At 41.7% G+C, this 25,260-nt stretch overlaps 1 protein-coding gene and 1 long non-coding RNA gene across 2 annotated transcripts in view; one reads left to right on the top strand and one right to left on the bottom strand.

Annotated features, from left to right (window-relative positions):
- The window catches only part of LOC122926646, a 68,171-nt gene extending 57,526 nt beyond the window's left edge, over positions 1 to 10,645 (top strand). The window contains exon 3 of the long non-coding RNA XR_006387696.1: positions 10,236 to 10,645. This is a non-coding gene — a long non-coding RNA (uncharacterized LOC122926646). The remainder of the gene's footprint in view (positions 1 to 10,235) is intronic.
- Positions 1 to 25,260, bottom strand: part of PRKCG (protein kinase C gamma) — a 635,634-nt gene that overhangs the window by 365,959 nt on the left and 244,415 nt on the right. The gene's annotated exons all lie outside the window — the stretch shown is intronic.

The raw sequence follows: 25,260 nt of genomic DNA, 5'->3' as shown, positions 1-25,260 counted from the left end.
GGGCTGCTGTGGAGGTCCCATTTTAAAGTGAAAGGGCACTGTTGGGGGGTCAGTGTTAAGGGGTAGAGGACTGTGGAGTTCACTGTTAAATGGGCGGAGTGCTGTAGAGGTCACTGTTATGGGGGATACTGTTGATATATTTTAATAACACACAAACATTAAATTAAATAGATGAAATATACTTATGCGAAGCCGGGTCCTTCTGCTAGTGTAGTAATAATTTTGGAACGCTTTTACTTATTTGCTTATTTCCGAGATTGTTTTCTTGTGACACATTGAACTTCATGACAATAGCATATTTGAGTAGACATATTTAATCTTTATGTATAATTTAAAAAATAAAAATGTTACCAAAAATTTGAAAAAAAAATCTGCTTTTAAGGCAGATTAAAATACCTAATAAAATAGTTATTACTATACATTTGCTATATAACTACTTTATGTTGGCATCATTTTGTAAATGTCTTTTTATTTATTTATTTTGACGTTAGAATTTAAGATTTTTAAGGACCAGTTAAGTTCTGAAGTCACTTTGTAAGGCTTGCATAGTAGAACCGCCCATAAATTGCCTCATTTTAGAAACTACACCCCTCAAAACTGATTTTACTATTTTTTTTAACCTTTTAGGTGCCACTAGAATGAAAGGAAAATTGAGATAAAATTTCACAAAAATTCACTTTTTTGGCAGATTTTCTATTTTAATCCATTTTTTCCTGTAACAAATCAAGGGTTAACAGCCAAACAAAACTCAATATCTATTACCCTGTTTCTGCAGTTTACAAAACACCCCACATGTGGTTGTAAACTGCTGTATGCGTGCACAAGGCTCTAAAGGAAATGAACACCATATGGTTTGTGGAAAGCAGATTTCCCTGTACTGTTTTTTAGGCACCAAGTCACATTTTAAGACCTTCTAATGCACCCTTACAGTTGATATTCCCAAAAAGTGAGCCAATTTTGAAAACTACGGGATAATAAGACAGTTTTGTTGGTACTATTTTGGAGTACATATGATTTTTAATTGCTCAATATTATGCTTTTTATGAAGCAATTTAACAAAAAAAAATGACTGATCTGGCACAGTTTTTTGTTTTTTTACAACATTCACCTGACAGGTTAGATTATGTGCTATTTGTATAGAGCAAATTGTCACGGACGTGACAATATCCAATATGTCTACTATTTTTTTAGTTTCAGTTTTACATAATTTTATTTTTCTGCCGATCATCTTGAGTAGGAGCTTGAATTTTGCGGGAAGAGTTGACATTTTAATTGGTACAATTTTGGGTGAATATTATTTTTTGATCATTCAATATTATTCTTTATGGGGCAAGGTGACCAAATAATTGGTTGTTTTTTTAATGACATTCATCTTATGGGGTAGATCATATTACATTTTTATAGAGCAGGTCTTTATGTGGCAATACCTAATATGTCTGCTTTTTTTATTTATTTATTTCATTTTTACACAATATAAGAATTTTGAAAGAAAAATCATGTTTTGTGTCTCTATTTTCTAAAAAGCTATATTATTATTATATTTTTTTTGGGTGATTGTCTTATGTAGGGGCTCTTTATTTGCTGGATGAGGTGTCGGTTTGTTTGGTACTATTTTGGGGTACATACAACTTTTGATCACTTAGTATTACACTTTATGTGATTTTTTTTTTTTATAATTTTTTTATGGCGTTCACCTTACGGAGTGGGTTGTGTGATGTTTTTCATTTTTCTTTTATATTCTTTACACATTTGTATTTATTATGAGAAAGGGGCATTTTTTTACTTGAAACTTAGATTTTTTATTATGAAAAAACTATTTTTTTACTTTTTTTTACTTTATTTTTGCCCACTTTAACTTTTGGGGGTCTCATCCCCCTCTGAAATGCATCACAATACATCTGTATTGTAATGCATTGCCTGTCACTGACACTTGCCTAGGAGACCCTGCCAGGGGGCTGAATCTCCTAGGCCTCCGTAAAAGTAAAGCCCCAATGCTTCTGCAAGGCATTGGGCTGACTTCTTACCCATTGGTTCCCCGCTGGAACCCGATAGACATAGGAATGCAAGTGGAGATCCCCGCAAAACCCCTGTATGCCACAGTTTGACCATGGCATACAAGGGGTTAATTCAGGGCTGGGCCCCTGCACTGATCGTGTGTGCACCAGCTTTGAGGTGAAACAAAAGCAATTATTTATTTTCATCTTTTAAATATTCCCCGTACCACTGGCTGCAACACAACCCCAAAGCGTGATTGATCCACCCCCATGTTTAATTGTTTAATGGTCGGAGAGGTGTTCATTTCATGAAGTTCTGTGCCCTTTTTTCTCCAAACATACCTTTGCTTATTGTGGCCAAAGAGTTCTATTTTAACCTCATCAGTCCACTGGGCTTGTTTCCAAAATGCATCAGGCTTTGTTTCTTTTTTAAATTTCTGACCCTGAATTTTGCATTGACAATGCATTGGGAAGTTTTCTTCTGACGACTCTTCCATGAAGGTTTTATATGTGCACGTGTCAGTGAACAGTAGAATGATGTACCACAACTCTAGGGTATGTTAAATCTTCCTGAAGGTCTTTTTCAGTCAAGCGCAGGTTCTGATTTGTCTTTCTAGCAATCCTATGAGCAGCTGTCTATGAATTTTTTTCTTGGTATTCCAAGCCTTCTCTTGACTTCCATTGTTTATGTTAAATGCCATTTCTTAATAATATTTTGAATTAAGGAAATGGAAACCTGAAAACACTTTACTATCTTTCTACAGACTTCTCCTGTCTTGTGTCTGAGACCATTCTCAAAATTATCTGAGAGCTCAAACCTCCTTGTCTTTAAAAATTTACTAAACCAAAATACTACACTGATATTGCTTAAATTGTCCAGACTAGATTTAATAATGCCAATGTGCACATGGACCACAGTGAGTAATCTAAATGGAACAGGAAACTTTAATATATCCAAAATCATAAATGTAAATTTTCTGAATCTTTGAAATTCAGTTATTTAATATAAAAACTATAGGCTTGTCAGACCAGTATCACGAGATCTCTAAAAACTATACTTATGCACTATATGTACAGTCAGAAATAAAAGCTGCTCCCACAATCTAAGAGTAATTTGTCTAAGTTTACGAATTTATAAGATCACTCAGATTGTATAAGGTTAAATAAACTATGCATATGCGTTCCACAGCTGCGTTTTTAGGTATTCTGTTAAAAATACATATTATAAATTATTTTTTGGACATTATATATTACAAATCGTAACACACGATATTTGGTTAATGATAGCCTTACAAGAATGGTGGGGAAGGATTTTTATTAATGGGTAGTTCAGGGTTATGGAAGGAGGTTGAGGGGTGTGGTTAGGGGGAGTGCTGTATTTAAAGGGAACCTGTCACCTCTACTATGCTACCCTCACTGAGTGTCTCTAAATGTTCATTGTGTTACCCTAAAAATGTAAATTAAATTTTTTATTTCATTTGCAGGCAAATTCAATAAGTATTATGCATTTTTGTACTTCCCGCCTTTTATACAAATTCAAATAAAAGAGTCATATCTTACTTGTGTGACCTGAGAAGAGTCATATTTTCAAGCTCTGACTCATCTCAGGTTAATTTGCATATGTATCAAATAGTTTTTTTTGCACAATAAAAGCACACAGAGCTATGGGGACTGGGTATTGCGGATGTGCTAGCGGCCATCTAGCAGCCCATGTCCTCAGCTCTATACCCAAAATCCAGGTGACAGGTTCCCTTTAAGGTGCCAGTGTTAATTGTAACACTGAGACGCCTGTTACCTAAGAAGCCTACATCACAGCCCAGGTCTCCCAGTCAGGACCGTCTTTAACAAGGGGGTAAAAGGAGCAGCTGCCCCAGGCCCAGTTGCTCCTGGGGGGCCCAAGGAAGCTCGCTCTTGAGCCCTGCTGGCCACTGCACTGGGTGTCAGGCTATCAACTACACAGGGTGGTGCTGCAATGCCATGCCTGCCTGCCGACACTGCAGGCAGCGAACTGTGAGAGCTGTGATTCTCTTAGGAGAAAGGACCTTAGATTACATCATCACCATGTGACCAGTAACCTAGCAATATTACTGGTCACTAGTATTGATCACGAATATTCAAAATGTGAATTTTTATTGCGAATATCGTCACTTTGAGAATTTGCGAATATTTAGAATATAGTGATATATATTCGTAATTTCGAATATTCAAATTTTTTGGTTTTGTTTCTAGTTTGTGGGCCAATGAGAAGGCTGCAATATCTTTGACTTTAGGATTAGTGTTGATTGCGAATTTTCGTAATATAATAATTAGCTATATTGCTATATATTCTTGTTTTACAATATTATGAATATTCTAAAAAACTAATATATAGCAATATAGCGAATATAGAGCAATTTAGCTAATATAGTGCTATAATCTTCTTTGTCTAATAGTTGTAATTTTTTTCTCATCTGAAGTTGAGATTGGAAAAAAATGACAACTATAAAAAAAATTATAGCACTTTATTAGCTAAATTGTTCTACATTTTTTTTTTATATTCTCTATATTGCTATATATTCTTGTTTTAGAATATTACGAATATTAAAAAAAAACAAATATATATTATTTTCTTAGAATATTCGTCTTTTATTTTATTATTATTATTTTAATATGTACAGTTGTTCCACTTTGGCATACTCCTCCCCGACAAGCGTCCCTGTCATCAGAACGCCTGTTGGTTAGAATACACCATCAAATCTCAGTTTTCACGATCACAAATTTGCATTTCAAAAATTTGCAATGAACACTACTCCTAACGAATATTCAAATTCGCGAATATTCTACGAAATATTCGCAAAATATCTTGAATTGGAATATGACCCCTGCCACTAATCACTACTGGTCACATGGCTATGAGGTAATCAAAGGTCCTTTCTTTCTACCAGGAGTGTTGCTGCAGGAAAAGTTTGCCAGAATTGTGGAGCTTTTTTTGTGAAAATTACATCAGAAAAAGGTGACAGGGGCTGTTATACTAATATACTGTAAGCTACTGTATACTGTGGGGTGCTGTATATTGTGGTGTGCTATACTGCTCTACTGTATACTGTGGGGTGTTGTATACTGTGGGGTGCTGTATACTGTGGGGTGCTATACTGCTCTACTGTATACAATTGGGTTGCTGTATACTGTTGTGTTGCTGTATACTGTGGGTTGCTGTATATTGTGGGGTGCTGTATACTGTGGGTGCTATACTGCTCTACTGTATACTGTGGGGTGCTGTATACTGTGAGTGTTCTACTGTTCTACTGTATACTGTGGGGTGCTGTATACCGTTGGGTTGCTGTATACTGTGGGGTGCTATACTGCTTTACTGTATACCTGGTGTTCTGTATACTGTGGTGTGCTGTATTCTGTATAGTTTGGTGTGCTGTATACTGGTGGTGTGCTGTATTCTGTATACTGTGGGGTGCTGTATACTGTGGGATGCTGTATATTGCGGGGTGCTGTTATCTGTATAGTTTGGGGTGCTGTATACCGTGAGGTGCTGTATACCGTGAGGTGATGTATACTGTGGGGTGCTGTACAGTGTGGAGTGCTATACTGCTCTACTGTATAGTGTGAGGTGCTGTATACTGTGGGGTGCTGTATAGTGTGAGGTGCTATACTGCTCTACTGTATACTGTGGGGTGTTGTAGACTGTGGGGTGCTGTATACTGTGGGTGCTATACTCCTCTACTGTATATTGTGGGTTGCTGTATACCGTTGGGGTGCTGTATACTGTGGGTTGCTATACTGCTCTACTGTATACTGTGGGGTGCTGTATACAGTTGCGTTGCTGTATACTGTGGGGTGCAATACTGCTTTACTGTATACCTGGTGTGCTGTATACTGTGCTATATACTGTATTGTGCTGTATTCTGTAAAGTTTGGTGTGCTGTAAACTGTGGTGTGCTATATATTGTATGGTGCTGTATTCTGTATAGTTTGGTGTGCTGTATACTGTGGTGTGCTGTATACTGTATGGTTCTGTATACTGTGGGGTGCTGTTATCTGTATAGTTTGGAGTGCTGTATACCGTGGGGTGCTGTATAGTGTGGGGTGCGGTATAGTGTGGAGTGCTATACTGCACTACTGTATAGTGTGGGGTGCTGTATACTGTGGGGTGCTGTATAGTGTGGGGTGCTATACTGCTCTACTGTATACTGTGGCGTGCTGTATAGTGTGGAGTGCTATACTGCTCTACTGTATACTGTGGGGTGCTGTATACCGTTGGGTTGCTGTATACTGTGGGGTGCTATACTGCTTTACTGTATACCTGGTGTTCTGTATACTGTGGTGTGCTGTATTCTGTATAGTTTGGTGTGCTGTATACTGGTGGTGTGCTGTATTCTGTATACTGTGGGGTGCTGTATACTGTGGGATGCTGTATATTGCGGGGTGCTGTTATCTGTATAGTTTGGGGTGCTGTATACCGTGAGGTGCTGTATACCGTGAGGTGATGTATACTGTGGGGTGCTGTACAGTGTGGAGTGCTATACTGCTCTACTGTATAGTGTGAGGTGCTGTATACTGTGGGGTGCTGTATAGTGTGAGGTGCTATACTGCTCTACTGTATACTGTGGGGTGTTGTAGACTGTGGGGTGCTGTATACTGTGGGTGCTATACTCCTCTACTGTATATTGTGGGTTGCTGTATACCGTTGGGGTGCTGTATACTGTGGGTTGCTATACTGCTCTACTGTATACTGTGGGGTGCTGTATACAGTTGCGTTGCTGTATACTGTGGGGTGCAATACTGCTTTACTGTATACCTGGTGTGCTGTATACTGTGCTATATACTGTATTGTGCTGTATTCTGTAAAGTTTGGTGTGCTGTAAACTGTGGTGTGCTATATATTGTATGGTGCTGTATTCTGTATAGTTTGGTGTGCTGTATACTGTGGTGTGCTGTATACTGTATGGTTCTGTATACTGTGGGGTGCTGTTATCTGTATAGTTTGGAGTGCTGTATACCGTGGGGTGCTGTATAGTGTGGGGTGCGGTATAGTGTGGAGTGCTATACTGCACTACTGTATAGTGTGGGGTGCTGTATACTGTGGGGTGCTGTATAGTGTGGGGTGCTATACTGCTCTACTGTATACTGTGGCGTGCTGTATAGTGTGGAGTGCTATACTGCTCTACTGTATACTGTGGGGTGCTGTACAGTGTGGGGTGCTATACTGCTCTACAGCATACTGTAGGGTGCTGTATACTGTGGGGCGCTGTATAGTGTGGGGTGCTATACTGCTCTACTGTATACTGTGGGGTGCTGTATACTGACGGGTGCTATACTGCTCTACTATATACTGTGGGGGGCTGTTCACTATAGGGTGCTATACTGCATAATGTGGGTTGCTGTATAGTATAGGGTGCTATACTGCATACTGTGGGGTGCTGTATACTATAAGGTGTTGCTATACTGCATACTGTGGGTTGCTGTACACTATAAGGTGCTATACTGCATACTGTGGGATGCTGTATACTATAGGGTGCTATACTGCATACTGTGGGGTGCTGTATATTACAGGGTGCTATACTGCATACTGTGGGGTGCTGTATACTATAGGGTGCTATACTGCTTGCATACTGTGGGTTGCTGTATACTATAGAGTGCTATACTGCATACTGTGGGTGCTATATACTATAGGGTGCTATACTGCTTGCATACTGTGGGGTGCTGTATACTATAGGGTGCTATATTGCATACTGTGAGGTGCTGGGGTGCACTGTAACGCTAGGGTGAGCCGAGCCCCGGTCTCGGTCGTGCAGAGGTGCCCACTTCCAGTCTGAACCCAGCTACCCAGAGAACTGCTCCTTCCTGGAGTCTTCCGAACTGGAAGTATTTACAGTAATTCACTGTACTCTACCAGGTGTGTGGATTATTATTTTTTGTGTGTGTTGTGGTGGAGGGCGTGATTGCATGCTAGGGTATGGGAAAGTGGGATCCAGGGGACCCAAGTAAATTTTTGCCCTGGGTCCAATCAGTATTAAAGACGGCCCTGCTCCCAGTGGGTCCTTATTTAAGGTACCACTGCTTGTTTATAATGTAAGTCAGAGTCTGTACCTGAAGACTCTGCCTAAGTTAGATTTAATCTAATTCCCTGACGAACCAGTTTTTTTTTGTCACTGCATCAGGATTCTTTTTTGTGCATTTATTTTGTTTAAAGTGTTCCCTTTGGCACACTTAATAGCAACTCTCTCAGCATATGTCATTTACCCTAGATATGTCCTATTTAACGGTTTTAATAGGTGACTTGCAGACTAGGTACGAGGACAGGGAACCCCTACCATCAAGGGGTGTCCCTGGGCTCAGGACTAGGAAGGGACTAATAGCGAAAGAATAGGATCTCCCGTGATCGTAATTCCTGTTTTTTTTCTCTCTGTTATATACAGTACAGACCAAAAGTTTGGACACACCTTCTCATTCCAAGAGTTTTCTTTATTTTCATGAGTATAAAAATTGTAGATTCACAATGAAGGCATCAAAACTATGAATTAACACATGTGGAATTATATACATAACAAAAAAAGTGTGAAACAACTGAAAATATGTAATATTCTAGGTTCTTCAAAGTAGCCACCTTTTGCTTTGATTACTGCTTTGCACACTCTTGGCATTCTCTTGATGAGCTTCAAGAGGTAGTCACCTGAAATGGTCACCCAACAGTCTTGAAGGAGTTCCCAGAGATGCTTAGCACTTGTTGGCCCTTTTGCCTTCACTCTGCGGTCCAGCTCACCCCAAACCATCTCGATTGGGTTCAGGTCCGGTGACTGTGGTGGCCAGGTCATCTGGCGAAGCACCCCATCACTCTCCTTCATGGTCAAATAGCCCTTACACAGCCTGGAGGTGTGTTTGGGGTCATTGTCCTGTTGAAAAATAAATGATGGTCCAACTAAACGCAAACCGGATGGAATAGCATGCTGCTGCAAGATGCTGTGGTAGTCATGCTGGTTCAGTATGCCTTCAATTTTGAATAAATCCCAAACAGTGTCACCAGCAAAGCACCCCCACACCATCACACCTCCTCCTCTATGCTTCGGGGTGGGAACCAGGCATGTAGAGTCCATCCGTTCACCTTTTCTGCGTCGCACAAAGACATGGTGGTTGGAACCAAAGATCTCAAATTTGGACTCATCAGACCAAAGCACAGATTTCCACTGGTCTAATGTCCATTCCTTGTGTTCTTTAGCCCAAACAAGTCTCTTCTGCTTGTTGTCTGTCCTTAGCAGTGGTTTCCTAGCAGAAATTCTACCATGAAGGCCTGATTCACACAGTCTCCTCTTAACAGTTGTTCTAGTGATGTGTCTGCTGCTAGAACTCTGTGTGGCATTGACCTGGTCTCTAATCTGAGCTGCTGTTAACCTGCGATTTCTGAGGCTGGTGACTCGGATGAACTTATCCTCCGCAGCAGAGGTGACTCTTGGTCTTCCTTTCCTGGGGCGGTCCGCATGTGAGCCAGTTTCTTTGTAATGATGGCCACTCGTTTTTCTTTACTTAGCTGCTTTTTTCTTGCCATAATACAAATTCTAACAGTCTATTCAGTAGGACTATCAGCTGTGTATCCACCTGACTTCTCCACAACGCAACTGATGGTCCCAACCCCATTTATAGGGCAAGAAATCCCACTTATTAAACCTGACAGGGCACACCTGTGAAGTGAAAACCATTTCAGGTGACTACCTCTTGAAGCTCATCAAGAGAATGCCAAGAGTGTGCAAAGCAGTAATCAAAGCAAAAGGTGGCTACTTTGAAGAACCTAGAATATTACATATTTTCAGTTGTTTCACACTTTTTTGTTATGTATATAATTCCACATGTGTTAATTCATAGTTCTGATGCCTTCAGTGTGAATCTACAATTTTCATAGTCATGAAAATAAAGAAAACTCTTTGAATGAGAGGGTGTGTCCAAACTTTTGGTCTGTACTGTACGTACCTCAGACCATCATCTTTGATCTTCGGTAGTTAACATCTCTACCAAGACGTTGATCTCTACAAACCGTGAGTAACATCAATGACATTATCAGTCTTGCTGCTAGAGGTATCAAGTGTATTGCTTAAATGTGCTATAGGACCTACTTGATCTGGTCTTGACCTGAGCTCCAATTTTAAAAGTTATCTATTAAAAATTATATTTTATATGTGGGAAGGTGTCTAAAGTGAAGTTTGTTTGATATAAAAAATGAAAATCGGACATCATACAACAAATGTCTCTTTCAAACAGATCTAAAACCAACCCTGTACCTCACATGAAACATGAGATCTCACCATGGAGAAATAAGGAAGTACTCCAGTAAAGGGTGGATCTTCAATGGGTCCGCAAATCCGGAGATGCGGAATGATGCAGAACGGAAGCACTACGATCCGCTGCAGCTGCCCAACGAACTGTGCTCGTGCATTGCGGCCCGCATGCGCACACGCCTGTGGGAAAGAGGCCTAACAGTGGCCTCCACAGCTCCTCACCCCCTTAACTAGGACCTACACAGTGCCCCGCCCCCTTAACTGTGACCTCCAAATCAACTCTTCCCCCTTAGCTGTGACCTCCCACAGCACCCTTGAACATACCCCTTGAACTTTCTTTTCACATTACACCCACAAACTTAAATGTATTTTATTGGCATTATGTGACAGACCAACACAAAGTAGTAAGTATGTGTGAAGTGAAAAGAAAATGATACATGATTCTCAAAAATGTTAATAAATAAAAATCTGAAAAGTGTGGAGTGCATTTGATTCCATCACCCTGAGTCAGTACTTTGTAGGACCGCCTTTTGCTGCAATTAAAGCTGCAAGTCTTTTGGGGTATGTCTCTACCAGCTTTGCACATCTAGAGGCTGACATTTTTGCCCATTCTTCTTAGCAAAATAGGTGTCTAACGGTTCAAGTGTTTGAAAGCCTATAGAGGACAGACAAACAGACATTGATTTTTATGATATAGATGTAGTCCCAGCGTGACCTGGAATGTGGTTGGTAAGGACAGGGTTAATCAACCTGTTTCTCCCCTCTTGGCAGAAATGGTCTAGTCTGGTCTAGTCTAGTGAGTGAGGAGGGGGGAAGCAAGTTCGTGTATGAGTGATGTGTATGACTATTTCTGCTACAGGAAGAGCAAGAAAGAGAAAAAGACCAACAAGAACTCAGAAACTGCATGACCAAACATACGAGTTAGCAAGGTAACCTATGACCACAGCTCTACAGAATTTGCGATTTGTGAAGGATTACAGTTAAGATACCCATGGCACTTAACCACTTCCTGGATAGAAATGCCTCACTGCACCGGCCCTGGGATCAACGGCCTGAGAAAAACCATTTTGACATATCCTGTAGTCTAGGGGTCAGCACCCTTTGGAACTCTAGCTGCTGTTAAACTACAGCTCCCAGCATGCACACTTGCCCAGCTGTTCTTGTAACTCCTATAGAACTGAATGAAGCATTCTGGGAAATGTAGTTTCAAAAAAGCTGGAGTGCCAGAGGTTGCTGATCCCTGCTATAGTCAGAGCCAATAACACTAGCATCCTCTACTCTGGCTTCTCAAGGGCTCACTGCACTATTTATATAGATTGTATTGAATAATTCAGTGACTATACTAAATTTGAATTACAAGAAATTACAAAAGTATTTGAAGCCAGGTGCTGGTTTCAAAAATGTAAAATATTTTTAAGGGAAAACCCTTTAAATAACCCTTTTAAACTTCTGTAAAATGTATGTTCTTTTTTCCATGTACTTACTAACACAAGAAGAGAAGCTCCTGATTTAATTAAAACTCGAGCTATCTGAAATAATTTGCAGTATTTCTGTGCCTGCCTGAAATATATAATCATTGGACTGGAATTCAAATAGTTCTGAGTGATTTTCTAAAATTACTGAGGTAAACAAAGTGATTTTCAGTTTCTGAACCTTATAATTACAATGAGTACTAAGTACTCCATTACATGAAAAAAGCCAAACGCCCAGCCCCACATCCACTGTCTATCACTGACGCCCCCACTATGTATCTACTGGCAGTTTGCCCCACTCTTTCCTCCCTTTTAAGAATTGTGTGGGAAAGTCCTCTCAAAACATCAAAACAGATGCATTGTGTTGTACACCCACAATTCCTATAGCACAACATATAATAAACAGGGTCAACGTCTCATACATTGGAATTGTCCCATATTTATGGTACTTTCTAGGTCATTTCATGCAAGTTTTACGTGCATAAGTAAGTTGGACCTAAAAATAATAAAGAAGCCCTGGCAGAGTCATAGAAGTTATGTTCATGGGTGGCAGATGTGTTCAGCATCTGAATGAGATTTGGGTAAGTAAATCAATGTAGATAATGCAGAAACAACCCAATTCAGATGTAAGGATGAAAAATGTCTGCAACAATTCTGCTCGATGTGAACATTCCAATTCCTACACAACCTGCTGCCCTTAAGGCCAGATCAAGGTTGGTGGTGGGCCTCTAGGCAAAAGCTTTGTTTTATTGCATGTATTGCCAACCAGCTGGAAGCATATTAATACAGTATATTATTATGATATCACATGACAATGTAACCTACACATTGTTAATTGTATTTCATCAAAATCTCAGATGGCTGTAATATGTACCAAAAAAGTGTCAGGCTACATGCATCAACATACCATTTCAATACATGCTTTTTGATACAGTCAAAAAAATTACACAAAGGTGGACAACGTCCCCCCCCCCCCCCCCCCCCAATTGGAGTTAAAAGGGTTTCACAGCCCAGGACAGACAAAACCCTGTGGACAAGGCCAGAACTATTTATGTTCCTGGAACATGCGCAAACTCCTGGATTCACCTCATTTAGCACCAGAGAAACAAAAAGTTGCAGCCTGGACACAGCACTTCCTCCATCCTGGGATGTTCCTGTCCATAGACCAGAAAAGTGCATTACGCGACAGAGAGGCTGATCCATGCAGCATTGTAAAAGTACTTATACATTGATACTTTTTCACACAGGCAAGTTATAATTAATTAAGTGAGTTGATAGGTCCTGATGGGTCTTAGAAACTCTGTTAATGTTGAAATTTTGCACCTTTATTCTATACGGGTGTATACATCAGGCCTATTCAGTCTGTTTATAGATTGATAAATTTGGCAGAGTATTTGCCAAATGTACCACAAACATTATTTGAACAAACAGTGCATAATACAGTAGCTTTTGTTGCTTTTCCTATATTAATTTTTTTTATGATTTTATATTTTTTATTAAATATCTTAGCATTATCTTATATCTGCATTATTATGACAACATTTGTGAATATCAACCAGTAATGAGAGAAGTTCTTGAAAATTTGATTCGGCTGCTTCACCAAATTTGACCCAAAAAATTGTTTTGTAACTAATTATTTTGTCACAAAGCGCATTTCTTTGTAAGTAATGTGTGCAATGACAGGGAGCGGCGATTGTGCCACTTATCATCATTGTACCCGTCAGATGCTACGTTCCTGTCAGATGCTGCGTTCCTGTCAGATGCTGGGATCAGCTATGAATATTCCAGTGTAAAATAAAAAAACAACTAAATCATACTTATCCTAATCTCTTTGATTGCATAGAGCTGGCCAACACAATCTTTATTGAAGATCTAGCATGAAATCTCACGCGGCCCGTAATGACATCATCACATTGCCATTTAGGGAATATCGCTTCGTTACCACAAGGCACTTTGCGGCAAATCAAATTTTCCCTGAAATTTGGATCGAATTCCACCTTGTGGACTTCTATTCGCTCAACAATAATCAAGACTACCCTCTCTGGAGCATCACCACATAGAGTACCTTTAACAAAGGAGCAATATTAGGTTGGGGATCTGAGAAAGCTCATTTCAGTGAGATTTTGAAACTTTTGTAGCTAAAGATTTGGGTCATATTTTACAAGAAAAGGGTTAAAGGAAGCCTTTTAGTAACTCATTCCTATAATAGATTATGTAAGGTTTATGCTGTGATAACAGCTTGCTTCCCCCATCTGCAACTTCATCTAGGATAATTTCCATGTCTTCACATCTCAATAGTAATTATGCTGTAGTTAGAATTATTTTCTTGGCCTTTGAAGTAAAGTTCTTTCAGGAATAAGAGAAGTCAGGCAAGTAGATATTTACAATCTCATTATGTATGAATATTTCTTGGAATTACTCCCGTATTCATCTATCATTAAATAGGATCTAACACTAAGAACTTGCATACAGTACACCATAACATATTCTTTGTGTCATATTTGTGGGTTTCAGATGATCTGACAGTACCTTATGTGCTTGCTCCAATATCTTCTTGGAGTTTTTAATGTGAATGTAAGGGGGTGCTCTGATGAAGACTGTCAGAGCACTTATCAGCGCCTTCAGAAAACCATATCCTTGAACTGTAACCACCAGTAAAGAAGCTGGTAACCACCATATTAATATGCTTGCCATGCTATGTAATGTACAATGTCATAAAATATGACGTCATACAAGACACGCTAGACCAAGTATTGTATCTACAGCCAGAATAAAGACAATTGTTGCGGACCACTTCCTGCCTGGAGACAGTAAAATGGTAGACCGAAACCTGACACTCTGGAAGGAGAAGTGCTCAGGGACTATGACCCCTGAAAGCCCGCTGTGCCCTGCAACCACCCTCTAATTGTGTACTGTAGACTCTGAGTAGGTGGACAATGTAGTCACAATTACCCATCGGTAGGGTCCAAGTCCTGGCACTCCCACCGATCAGTTGTTTCAGGTAGCCACCAGGCTCACTGTAGCTCTGGTGAGTGCTGCAGGCTCCCAGCAGCTTACCAAGCACAGCACCGTACATTGTAGAGCAGCAAGTCAATGGGGCTGAGCTGCAACCAGGCCACGTGACCAATGTGCTATGGTGTAACATGGTCTGGGAAGAGGCCGAAGAGCTCACGGAGGGGTGTCCCAGGTGTCTGACCTCTGGCGATCTGATATTGATGACCTATCCTGAGGATAGGTCATCAATACCTTCTCAGGATAACGCCTTTAATAAAAGGACTTTCCTGTGGCTAGCAGAAAGTACCTAATAAGCATGTAGTGCCTTCCTGTGAAGGGTAAGCATTTTATACAAGTACTTTACATGTATAGTACAGAGTGACCTGATGACTGGAAAGAATGTATAAGTCTAGAAACCATGCTTCAACTTGTGGCAAGCTTCTATGTAGCCCATAACAAATGTGCCACTGTTGGCAACTGGCTGTGGGGTTTAATTAATTAAACCACATATAATGTTTCGACTTTTGCTCCCATTCGAACGTGCCTCACAATTTGGTGCATCTAACCTCCAAGCTCTGTGCCTCAATCCTATGTGTAACCATTAAGTTTGTGCCATGTCTGAGAGACTAACTACATGTTAGTTGCTTCAATTTGAAAAAAAACTGCTGTTCAAGCTAAACTTTGCTGAGCTACTCACTGCATCAACCACAGATTTATTACAGATCATAGGCCACACTAGTAAGCTTCTGATCCCCTTACATTTATGCATACTAAAACTATAGGGTTAACTTTTATAAACTAAAGGACGGCAAATTGAGCACTATAGTTTTTAGGTAATAAGAGACCTAAAAGAAACCATTCCAACATTACTGCACACTTTAAAATAGTTGTCTTTATTCCCTGTCTTTTCCAGTAGCAGAGTATATGCACATATGACATTATGGTTCATAATGAACCCATCTAAAAATCTGTACCCTGTGGGAATATCTCCAAGGAGTTACTACTTGTACTACATATACATGTCATGGCCAGTTTAGCTTCTTAGCTTGTACCTTCTGTCTGAGGTAGTTTATTGTAGCTTCTTGTGATCACCTGAGCAGTGTACTTCCATTTCTTAAGATTAATGGAATGACCTACCCAAGGATTTTCTCAAATTGCAGCTCTTCTTACTGTGTTATGGGGGGTACTGGTTCTTATTGCAGAGACACAGTGGTGTATGTAGACTTATTTTTCAGGCAAATCTTCATATAAAAAAAAGTATGACAATAGTTGATTTATCTGGTATGAGCTACTTTGCTTACTTTCATATACAGAATACTTTATTGTGTCATTACAACACAGGAATATCCCAGGCTGACCCCAGAAGATGAAGTATGTTGGAGCACTGGTGAGGTCACAATGTCCACCCATTCTACCGTCTTGGATAAAAGGAAATACAAATAATATTGATCATAATACAAGTAGGTTTCTTCTTACCAAATTGCTGCTTTAGGAGGTTTTAAATATATCTCATTGTCCCTCACCTTTAGTAGATAGCAAAAGCATTTAGTCAGGTTATTACAGGACACATTACTTGCTAAATGAATTAATTTAACTGATTAGCTTTGGGCTTTGACTTTTGCATAACATGCATTTCCTGCTTGTACTCTTATTAAATAAAATTAATGTAACATATCAAATTCTAAGTACAGAAACAGTGGCAGCCACTTATATTTTGATGCGACAAACATCCCGGGAGTCATGAAAAATGGAAATGGCCTCTTTCGAGTCTTTGGAAATTAGAACATCTTTTGAAAGAAGCTCTTGGGTTCTCCATGCAGGGATATGAATAATTATCTACTGTAATTGTTAAGTATATCTCAAGAGAATCACTCATTTCTTCTTACAGGTTATCTTCTTCAAAGAGAAAGATTATTAAAGAAGAGAAGAAGGCCCATGTAAGAACTTGCATAGACAATAGATATAGACAAGGACAATAAAAATAAAAAACTGAAAGATACCTTTAGAATAATTTGAAAATAAATATATCTAAATATAGTTCAGATTGTTACAGCAGTGGGTGTGGAACCACTGTGTTAACAAATAGATTTGACTTTGAGCTAATCCTAAGGGCATTATTCTGGCAGTCCACTGGTATTCACCCCTTAGCTCCTTTACAGAAGAGACACCACCAGGCCATTACCTCCTAAAGTCTCTGTATATTTGACAGCTTACCCACTGGAGTCAAGAGACACTGGAACAGGACACTGAGGAGCCAGGCAAAAGGGGGGGTGCTGTTTCAATTTTTGCCTCAGGCAGCATAAAGGCGACGTGCTTCCCTGCTCCTGGCCACAAAGCACTGAGGTAAGGGGGCCCAAGCTACACTCTTGCACCAGGGCCCATGAGCCTTTAGCTATGCCCCTGAATGTAGTGGTGTACCTACCATAGAGGCAGATAACATTACTGCTATGAGTCCCTGGGGGAGGAGAGTGCAGAACTGAACTGTTTCTCCCATTCCCAATGTACACCGTACACTACTTACAAAAAGTTAGGGATATTTGGCTTTCGGATAAAATTAATGGAAAATGCAAAAAGTTCATGCAACAGTGATATATCATGAAAATAGGGCATTTAAGTAGAAGCAGAAATGGTGATTTACTCATTTCAAACAATTTAGAGAAATGTAAGCTAACGATGGTGGTGGGTATACCCCCACAAAAAATGTCAATGTCTCAAAAACTTGTCATGTGGCCTTGAGCATCAATTACAGCTTGACAACGATGTCTCATGCTGTTCACAAGTCGACTTATTGTCTGCTGAGGCATGGCATCCCACTCTTCTTGAAGGGCAGCCCTCAGGTCATTCAGATTCTTATGTACAGAGTTATGAGCCTCTACACGGCGACTAAGCGGACTCCATAGGTTTAAATGGGATTCAGGTCTGGAGAAAATGCAGGCCACTCCATTTGAGGTACCCCAGTCTCCAGCAGCCATTCCTTGATGACGCAACCTCGATGAGCTGGAACATTGTCGTCAATGAAGATAAAATTAGGCCTGTATTGTTCATGCAGAGGCACAATGACTGGATTAATGATGTTATTCAAGTAGTATGGGCTTGTCACTGTACTGGCCCATGCAAGACGATGACACCCATGCCTGGAAGTGAGTATAGGTACCCTTGCAGGTCGTCTAGCACACAGACTATGCTGATGTACATGGTTTTGAATGGTGTGACATGACACTTGGGTGCCTCTCACCTTCCTTAAATGTGCTTGGAGTTGTGTGGCATTCATCATCTGGTTCAAAGCAGAATGTTTCACAATGAAGTGGTCATCAGTGTGGGATGTGACAAAAGGGTGTACACTTCTAAATCTTTCTGTGGCTCTTCCAGTCTCTCTGTAACTCGTTTGCAACCTGCTGATGACACTTTGACACTCTAAGCTCAGTGGTCACTTCTGTCTGAGAAGATCCGGCTTCAAGCCTTGCAATGGCGAGGTACTGTTGATTAATTGTTAGGTGTCGTCTTAGTCTCATGATGTCAAAATGTGAACTGCATGATGAGGAGGACTGTTTAAATACCAATTCTAATTAAACCAGGAAATTTATTGGGCGACTCATGGATCAAACACCTTGTTAGAGAATGGCAAGTTGTACAAAAAGTACTGAACATTGAACAGTTGAACATGTGCATTCAAAAGTTTAGAGAAGGTGACATTAAGTTCACCTGTAAAGTTTAGAGTGCATTTTAGGTTCATACAGGTCTGTGTATTCCCCGGTGTAATGCTTAAAGAGTTTGTATTTTGATTAATATAAAGCATGAAAACAGACATCATACAGTACATGACAACAGTGGCGTGACTAGGGTTTCAGTGGCACCCCCCGCCCCCCCAATATTTGACCACATACCTCTTATATCAATGGACATCTCCTGTCATGTAGACCTTCTCTTTCCTCTTCTCCTCCGTTAGACCGCCATGACAAATTATTTCAGCCGCATCTCGTCTCTACAGAGTTTGTAACACAGACACGTTAGATTTTTTCCATCAACCTCCCCATCCTGTTGTCCCCACAGTGTCATCCTGCTGCCACCCCCAATACTGTGCCCGTTGTGCCCCCCAATGCCCCAGGTACTATACTGCTGAAAAAATAGTGACCCTAATAGACATAATTGGGGTAATTTATCAAACTGGTGTAAAGTACAACTGAATTTCCAAAAGAGCTGTCAAAAATGAAAAGGTTGAATCTGATTGGCTGCTATGGGCAACTAAGCCAGTTCTACTTTACACCAGTTTGATAAATTACCCCAAATGTCCCTATAGTGTCCACAGCAGCTATAATGTCCCCTAGAGTACCCCCAGTAAAAATAACACCCTATATTGTGCTCCAGGTAATAATACCTGTATAGTGTCCCCAGAAATAATAGCATTGCTCCTACAGTGCATCCCCAATAGCAATGCCCCCCACGCTGCCCCCATAGTAATTTCCCCCACACTGCCCTCATATAGTAATTTGTCCCACACTGCCCCATACAGTAATTTCTCCTACACTGCCCCATTCAGTAATTTCCTCTACACTGCCCCATACAGTAATTTCCCCCACACTGCCCCATACAGTAATTTCCCCCACACAGTAATTTCCCCCACACTGCCCCATACAGTAATTTCCCCCACACTGCCCCATACAGTAATTTCCCCCACACTGCCCCATACAGTAATTTCCCCCATACTTCCCCATATAGTAATTTGCCCTACACTGCCTCCACAAAGTAATTTCCCACACACAGTAATTTCCCCCACACTGCCCTATAAAGTAATTTCCTGCACACTGCCGCCACACAGTAATTTCCCCCCCACTGCCTCCATATAGTAATTTGCCCCGCACTGCCTCATACAGTAATTTACCCCACACTGTCTCGATATAGTAATTTCCCCCACACTGCCTCCATATAGTAATTTCCCCCACACTGCCCCATATAGTAATTTCCCCCACACTGCCCCATATAGTAATTTCCCCCACACTGCCCCATATAGTAATTTCCCCCACACTGCCCCATATAGTAATTTCCCCCACACTGCCCCATATAGTAATTTCCCCCACACTGCCCCATATAGTAATTTCCCCCACACTGCCCCATACAGTAATTTCCCCCACACTGCCCCATATAGTAATTTCCCCCACACATTAATTTGCCCCACATAGTAATTTCCCCCACACATTAATTTGCCCCACATAGTAATTTCCCCCACAGTGCCCCAACACAGTAATATCCCCCACACTCCCCCTATACAGTCATTTCCCCCACACTGCCCTATAAAGTAATTTCCTGCACACTGCCCCCACACAGTAATTTCCCCCACACTGCACCCATATAGTAATTTCCCCCACAATGAATCATACAGTAATTTCCCCCATACAGTAGTGTCCCCCACACAGTAATTGCCCCCACACTGCCGCCACAAGTAATTTCTCCCTACACAGTAGTTTACCCCACACTGCCCCCACACAGTAATTTTCCGCACACTGCCCCCACACAGTAATTTCCCCCACACAGCCCCCCACTACCCCCATACAGTAATTTTCCCCACACAGTAGTTTCCCTCACATTTCCCCATATAGTGATTTGCCCCCCACACAATATCCCACCATAATATTTTTGCCCCACATGTCCTCCTGTGTCCCCCAAAGTTGGCCCATAAAAAAAATTAAAGGTAAATACTCGCCTGTGTCCAGGCGCTTGCTCACAGAGGAAGAAAAAAATAAAAAATGTAGCAGCACAACGGAAAATAGGGGTAAATACTGTTCCTTGTTGTGGTGGTGCCCGCTGTGTCGGAAGTCAGTCTCAGACTCCCCCAACTTCAGATACACTTGAACAGAAACCGCAGCACTCTCCAGTCTTGATTCTTTCAAAGGTTTATTCACCAACACTTAGCAACGTTTCGACCTGTGTGGTCTTTATCAAGCCATTGATAAAAAGGCTTGATAAAGACCACACAGATCGAAACGTCGCTACGTTTTGGTGAATAAACCTTTGAAAGAATCAAGACTGGAGAGTGCTGCAGTTTTTGTACAAGTACTCACAGAGGAAGGCGCGCACACTTCACTGTGCTGCTGCGTCCAGATACAGGTGCATGATGACTTCATCGTGCACGCCTGCGCCGGGATTTCACTACCGGGGCAGGGGCAGGCAGGGAACTATACGCTCCCATGCCCCGACACAGTATGTGGGCATCAGCGCTCCAGCAATGAGCACTTCTATCTGTATTGATGAAAGTGCTCATTGCGTCTGGGCCTGGAACCCCAGTGAGAGCCGGCACCCGGGGTGGACCACACCCCCCTAGTCACACCACTGCATGACAATTGCTTTTCAGCAAAGCTACAACTAGCCCTGTACCTTTTATGGATCTAGAGCTTTCCTCATTTATTGCTCCAATAGTTCTGCTAGAAGTTTCAGAACAGGTGTATGTGTGCTTTCTTAAAGGGATTCTGTCACCAGGATTAACGCTATAGCGATATTTATATGTGCCCATCAGTCTCCTTGCTGTGTTTAAAATGATCCCACTGTTACTGCTCTGTGTGTGTTAGATTCTTATAAAAACCGATCTTATTGATAAGTAAATTACCTTGGTCAGAAGCACAAGGAGTTGTCCCACATCTGTTGGAACCCAGCCGCGCCCATCGATCCGGAGCCCAGCACCGCCTACAACTTAATTTATTCACTCCACTTGCCCTGACGTAATTTCTTCTCAGTGCCGTAGTCTCGCACAGGCGCAGTGGACACTGTAGTCTGCGCCCGTGCGTAAACTGGCCATGCGCCAGCTCCCTGCGCACCATGCTTGCACCAGAAAAGGGAGCCGGCGCATGCGCAGTTTACTCGTCAAAGCCAGTGCTAGTAGTCCGCACGGGCGCAGACTACAGTATCCACTGCTCCTGTTCGAGACTACAGCACTGAGAAGAAATTACGTCAGGGCAAGTGGAGTGAATAAATTAAGTGGTAGGCGGTGCTGGGTTCCAGATCGATGGGCGCGGCTGGGCTCCAACAGATGTGGGACAACCCATTGGGCTCCTGATAAGATCGGTTTTATATAAGATCGGTTTTATAAGAATCTAACACAAACAGAGCATAAACAGTGGGATCATTTTAAACACAGCAAGGAGACTGATGGGCACATATAAATATCGCTATAGCGTTAATCCTGGTGACAGAATCCCTTTAAGGGCAGTGTCCTTTCTGCTGCAGCTGATTGTAATTAAAGGATGAAGCTGAGCATGTGCATCCACCTCAGCGATATGGACAGAGAAATTAGAAAATGAACAAACACATAGTGGGGCCATACAGGTACATTTAGTCAGATACAGGTGCTGGTTTGAAAAGTGTAGAATATGTTTCATGGGACAACCCCTTTAATTTCTCTTGTGGAGGTGGAATAGAAACGAAACACTAGCTGACAGGTTTCCCTACATAATGCAGATGATCATTAGGGGTCCTTACAGGTGATACTTTGTGATTAGCTTATTGTTAAGAAAACCTGCCAGCAAGCAGAGATTGTCCAAAGCAGAGGGCCCATTTAATATGTTTCGAAAGAGGTCAGAGTCCCATTCTGTCTAAAATCCAATTCCCTGCACAGTTAGGAGGGGTTTACTGCATCAAATTTTATTCAATAATTAAACAGTATGGAGTGAGCTACGAAGCTGCAGACAGTTAATTTTTAATCATATAACACTAAGGGCTCATTCACACAAATGTTTTTTTGCGTTCCGTATACAGTCTGTTTTTTAACTCCGTATACGGAACCATTCATTTCAATAGTTCCGCAAAAAAAAGGAATGTACTCCGTATGTATTCCGTTTATGTATTTCTGTTTTTCCGTTCTGTTCAAAGATAGAACATGTCGTATTATTGCCCGAAAATCACGTTCCATGGCTTCAAGTCAATGGGTCCGCAAAAAAAGGAACACATACAGAATGTATTTCGTATGTCTTCCGTATCAGTTCCGTTTTTGAGAAACCATCTATTGAAAATGTTATGCCCAGCCCAATTTTTTCTATGTAATTACTGTATATGCCATACGGAAAAAAACAGAATGGAACCGGAAACACTACTGAAACAAAAAAACGGATCCGTTAAAAACTGCCCGCAAAACACTGAAAAAGCCATACGGTCGTGTGAACAAGCCCTAAGCCTGTGCGAAGCACAGAGGCTATTTGGAGTTCTGTGACAGAAAAACACCCACCACTATGAGTGCATACAATGAGATTAATACCTTAGCAACTGCTTACTGTCTTTTGATGGTGAGAGATGCAGGTGCTGAGCCAAATGACTTTGCTGCAGAAGCGCACCTGCTCCTGCAATCTAGCAGCAGTAGGTCCGTCCTATGGATGCCACAGTAACAAAATGGACAATAAAATATGCATACGTGTGTGTGTGTGTGTGTGTGTGTGTATATATATATATATATATATATATATATATATATATATATACTGTGGATATTCACACATAAGGTCAAACAAAAACACTCTTTGTAAAGTTGGTGTTTATTCACACAGAGTAGAAAGTTTGTGCATAAAAAAGTCACCTTGTCGGCGGTTCTGCCTCCAGCAGTCCAAATGCAGGCTTTAGGCGGCCTGCACTCCCAACACACAGGCCTCAGCTTTCCAGCCCAGCACAGAGCTTAGTTCCTACACCAGCGATTGCCAGAGCTCCTCTATCAGAGAGAGGTAATCACTTTCGGCTGACACTGCCGACTGTTTTTTTTTTTTTAGGCTAGCCAAGAACCGGCCTGAAACGTGGGAAGTAGTCACCCACCCAGCACTTTGCCTACTCCCAGTAAGAGCCATCCCAGATCAGCTATACAGCCATACTAAAATTGTAAAGTGTCAATCAGCATTAGCTGCCGTTGACACCTGAAAATACCGGCTCTTACTTCACAGAGGCCAGGAACCTTGGTGACACATACCTTCCATCAACGACGGACCCTTGCACCTTCCTACAATACATATATATATGTTGGTAAGGCTGATTAGTCAGCCTGCATTTGTGGGAGGGGCGGAGGCTCTTCATATACAAGCCACACCCTCACTCACAGGTGTGTGTTTTCAGGTGCCATTAGCACACTAGCTTCTCTGGTGGTAGGATTCTTTCTTTGCAGCATGGAGCTTGTTATTTTGCTCTCTGCTACCATAGCATGCACGCGCCATACTACGTAAGTAGGTTGGGCCGGGCCGTCTCTCCAGGCCGGTCGAATCCGACTTTGCTAGCGAACGGGAGGCTTCGCCTCAGAATCTGCTACCTCAGGTTTGCTCGTTTGGGCCTAAATACTCCCATTTGCTTTTCATTTTTGTTTGTTGGTAATAAGAGTTGGTTCCTATAAATCTTACAAGTTTCACTTTGCTTCGTTCGTCTCGTATGAAAAGTTTCTTTACAGCAATCCGGCTGAAGTAAGAGTTACCCGGGCTGCACGTGACGTCATGTTTGGAGATCGGATGCAGTGTTTATTGTTTAGGCCTCTTGCTGTAGCTGTTCCTTGCCATGTGTCTCCCCGCCCGCTACCACCATCTTTAGACTTCATGTATTTCACTTTCATAAGCCGTGTACCGGGGTGGGCTCCCCAGGATACAGCAAAGTCACAGACATGGAAGCGACACTGACACCAGCTTTATATGCAAGAATATAAACTTTACTTTGGAAACAGTATTAACACAAGTACGAACAGTATAAATAATACCCCAGGCCCACAGTCGCTGTCCCTGTCCGAGGGACAGGCCTAGCCTGCTGGCGTACACAGCAGAGCCTACAAGTCGTACTGTGCCGCTATAGAAGACACACCTAACTGGTGGCAGACGCAGCAGAGCCTGCAAGTCAAGTACTGCGCTGCAGTCCAGTACAGTAAGGCCTAACAAAGCTATAACCCTATCTAACTAGCTAATACAAGGCCTAGGCTAGTCTCTGTTACTTTAGGCGCCAAACAGTGAAGTACAATTGGTAATCAGGTGTACTGACCTGCGTCCGTTCTGGGCCCTAGGATGCCGCTTACCCAGGATGGCCACCAAGCCCTCAGCAACCGTGCGGCCTTGCTTGATGCTAAGGTTTTCTGTCCATACACTGGAACTGGTCTTCCTGGGACAACCTCTCTTTCAAAGCGCTGGATCCTGACAGGGGACAGCAAATGCTCTCCTTTCTTTGAGTGTCCATTCCCTGCCGGACATCTGCAAGCCAGGATGGAATCAGATCCAGTCCCTCACAGCACAATCCTTCAACCATGTCAGATCAACACTTACTGGTTCACCCAGAGGCATGCTGACTGTGCTGCAAAACAGCGGCCTCTAGTGCCCGGAATGCCAAATGACAGCTCCAGTACAATTTAAACATAAATATACAGGCAGAGCTTCTCCACAATCTCATACTTTCATGCTCCACTGTTATCCTGAGCAGCATTTACACTTTCGGCTTTTATTTAATGTCTTATGCTGCATCCGCACGTCTTCACTGTACTGCACTTTTCTACTCTTGGTTCGTATTCACTCAGATTGGTCTCACATTCAAGCTGCGCTCACCTGTTGGCTG

The sequence above is a fragment of the Bufo gargarizans genome, chromosome 2, assembly GCF_014858855.1.
Source record: "Bufo gargarizans isolate SCDJY-AF-19 chromosome 2, ASM1485885v1, whole genome shotgun sequence".
NCBI lineage: Eukaryota > Metazoa > Chordata > Amphibia > Anura > Bufonidae > Bufo > Bufo gargarizans.
Note: the sequence above shows the minus strand (reverse complement) of the source record. Positions and strands in the feature narration are given on the sequence as shown.